The sequence below is a fragment of the Arvicanthis niloticus genome, chromosome 5 (assembly GCF_011762505.2).
Source record: "Arvicanthis niloticus isolate mArvNil1 chromosome 5, mArvNil1.pat.X, whole genome shotgun sequence".
NCBI classification, from domain to species: domain Eukaryota; kingdom Metazoa; phylum Chordata; class Mammalia; order Rodentia; family Muridae; genus Arvicanthis; species Arvicanthis niloticus.
In genome coordinates this window covers 62,360,765-62,364,732 of record NC_047662.1, presented here as the reverse complement: position 1 = coordinate 62,364,732, position 3,968 = coordinate 62,360,765, and positions in this window count along the sequence as shown.

Here is a 3,968-nt window from a genome sequence, read left to right as displayed (position 1 = left end):
GGCACGCACCTATGATCTCAGCTGTTCAGATGGTGGCACAGGGGTCCTGAGGGCTAGCTAGGCCCAGCTGAATAGCAAATGACCATCTATGGAGGAAAAAGATAAACAAGTAAATAAACAACAACAACCCCAGACCTTCAGATCCACCCATTCACCCGCTCCTTGGGTTTTCACATCTAAATAGCCCTGAGTTCTGTCTTACGTATTTTTGTTCAACTAGCAATAGTGTCTTTTAGCTTTGACCCCTGATTTTCAAACAAAAGAACCCTTCTGTGTCCCTGGCCTATAATTAGACTTCATTATTCTAATCTACTTTCCCCCAAGACTTCTAATGCCCCCATTATTATGATGGCTATCATTAAACACATCTTGACACTACCACAACCAACCCCCCACATACACTTGTGGTTTTACTGAAGGCACTGAAAACTGCCCCCAGAAAGGGTTATCCTCAGAGTGGGGGGTTCTATATTTGTGTTTCACAGGTTTGTAGACAAGTAGTTGTCTATAATAGGGACGGCTAGCATATAGTCGTCTCCTGGAATTTGCTGGCACTGGTGCAGAATGTTTTAAAGTAACTTATTCAAGCTCGTATAAGATCAGTCCATAAGCATGGTCCTGGCATGGTTTGCATTTTTATGGCTGTGATAGATCACTCTGACCAAAGGTTCCTTGGGGAAGAAGAGATTTATTTGGTTTATACACCCTGAGTACAGTCCAACATCAGGAAAAGCTAAGGCGGGAGCTCTAGACAAGAACGGAAGCAGAGGCCATGGAGGAACACCCGATTCTAGCATGCTTTCATGGCCCTTCCAGCTTGCTTTCTTATACAACCCTGTGCAGGACCAACAACAGCCTGAGCATCCTACACCAAACATTAGTCAGGAAAATTCATAGTCTCATCCACAGACCAATCTGATGAAACATTGTCTCAGTTGAGGTCCCCTTTTCCCAAATGACTCTAGCTCTGTTAAAGTAACAGAGAACTTACCAGCACGAGTCTTGTGTCTCTCCATGCCCGGCTGTAGTAGCTTTCTATGTTATACGGCCTAACTTAGCATCTTACTCAACACACATATTTCTCTCTCACCATTCCTGTAGGTCAGAAGTCTAGGCACAGTTTGCTTGGATTCTCCACCTGTAAGTCTCATAGATTGGTGTCAAGTGTCAGCCAGAGCTTCAGGCTCAGGGGAGACTCAGAATTATTTGGATCTCAAGGAAAACAGCTGCACCGAGGAGCAGGCCATCCTGGTGCTGACATGCTAATGGCTTGACTCACTTTAAGAAAATGAGAAAGTTAGGGAGTCACTAAAAATCAAATGTAGTGAAAGTTATTACTCTGCTGTTGTATAGGGATATGGGAGAGCCATGGAGAAAAAAATTCAAACCCCTATTTTTTTAATTGTTCATTGAAGTGGGGTAGCCATCTGTTGTATTTCTGTTAACAAATGGCTTCAGAAAGACACACTGCTAACACACTTAGGGGAAGGCATTTAAAAGGCTGTATATGCATCACTAATAAATAAAATAAGGGCAAGTTCCTATAATGGCAGGTGGATGCTCTGCTGGTTGCATGAGTTTTCATTGAGGTATAAAGTACAGTGGAGGCCTCAAGAAAAGAGACCTATACCAGTGTCGGAAGTGGGCACTAGTTTTAGGAGGAAACAAAGTGAGTCCCTTTTGAGTGAGCACCTAGGGCAGTGAGAAGCACTGCTTTGTTCCTTCTACTCCTTTGGCATCACTTCACTGAAACTAGGCCAATCTTGGAGATTTTAATGAAATTTCCTAAGTTAGATGGACTCCGGCATTCCAGCCAGTACGTCAGATGTGCCAAGCTCTCCCTAACTGGCAGGTTGTGCTGACATTAAGCAATTCTTAATAGTGCTTTCATTGGTAGATTACTGAACTTTAGGTAAATCAACAGTGACTCTTCATCAAGATCAATGACCCTGGCACAGGATAATTGCCAAGAACACTTGTATTTTCTGTTCGTGCATCATCAGTGTGGTCCTTGGACGCTGGTGCATTTGGCAACACATATAATGGAATATTGACTTAAAATTAAGAGCCTTGCTCCCGGCTCCAGCTGTGCCAAGGCCAGTTGATATTTGACTGCATAATTTCTCTCTATTTCAGCTGCTAATTTAGATTCATATAATAAAGAATGATTGGGAAACGGTTTGTGGATCTGGCCGTATACTGGAGTCTGGTGGGGTGGGACTGGGACACGGTTAAGAAATCTGGCTCTGGTTCTGTTTTCAGACTAACAGCGTTGAATTTATCAAATATTCTCTGAAAAAGGTGTATACATTATGCTATATAGATACAAATTATTCTTCTTTATTGAAGGGAGCATCCTAGATCCTATAGTTAAAAATAATTTTCTTTTCTCACAACATGATACTTGCGTGTATTTCTCTCACCAAATCCCCATTCCAAGGAGACACAAGGCCAATGACAGCAACCAATAACATCATCACTTTGAGGAAATGGAAGCCGATCTTTCCGTTTTTGTCTTTTTTACTTCCAAGACTGCCTCTCCTTGAACACGCTGGGTGGGAAAAGTAATCCCTTTGTTTCACCACCACCTTTGATGCACCCCCATGCTGATTCCAAACAGATCGTGTTCACACGACAACCAAGTTTGCCTCTCTTCTCCTCACATATTCAATCAGAACTCCATCTGGATAAGCAGAGCGCAGATGGCCTACCCATTTCCTGGAGCATAAAGCTTCTCAGTATATAAAATAGAAACCTCTTTGATGATCCATGTATTTGTCAGGATTTGTTGCACAACACATGTCCCAGGAAAGTCTCCTGTGATTCCCAGCACCTCCAGCGGAAGTGGGAAAAACAGTTGGCTGTTTGTTTGTTTAGCTTCCGATTGGGCGGCTGGTGGCTCCTTCCTACTTCCTTTTAGTCTGTGTATCTCACTTTCTCCTCATTTACGATGCAGCCACCAGGCCCTGATTTTAAATATCAGATATAGTGAGGATCCAGGAGCTTCTGAGACTTTGAAATATTGGCACAGTTAAAAAAAAAAAACAAAACAAAACTATGTCAGGTTCTTTTTCTCATTGTGTGTTTGAGTTTCTCAGCTTTTGTCTACCTAAAGGGAGACTTGTCTAATCAGAACAATTCTCAACTCAAAAGGAAATGCTCATGATTGAAGTCTACAAGTCCATTCTTCCTTCAAATATATGTACTCACTTCACAGACACATGTTGAGTTCTTAATACAAGCAGCAACGTTCTAGGCGCTGATCACACACAGTTAAGAAAATCAACGCAAATCTTGACTCTTCTTTTTTAAAAAATCTTTATCTTATCATTAGTACTTATAAACTTCTGAGAAGAGGACAAATAGAATCGAAATAAGATAAAAAGTCTTACAGATGAGGGATGAGGTCATGCTAGTTAAGGTGAGTACCACGCAGAAAACCGGAAAAGACAGAGCCTGCAGGGAGCTGGGAGGCTGGGAGTAGAGTACAAAACTTCAGATGCTAATAACTGACTCCCAGGGAGAGGCAAGAAGCAAAAAGATAATCTTGGTGTCACAGGGGGGTGAGGCTGGGGGATGGGGGGGGGAGTAGTCAGTTTCTGAGTCTGTTTTCATTGGAACAATGGGATTCCTGATGGATTGAGTCTGAGAAGAAAAATGAAAAAGACTTACTACAGCAGAGGCTAATCTGCAGGAGAAAATAGAAACGGAATGGTAAAGAGGGAAGTTTGAAACATTTGAAGAGAGAGAGAAAACTACATAAAGCAGTAATTTAGGAAGGAGCGGAATGAAGGAAAAGGGAAGATTGGAACCCGTAATAAATGTTCTCTCATAGCGAAAAGACAGATCCACAGACAAGCATCAGCTTTAGTGACAGCCCTTGCTCCAGTTGTTGGTGGACTCACATGAAGACCGAGCTGCACATCTGCTACATATGTGTGTGGGGGGTGAAGAGGTGAGGGGCTAGA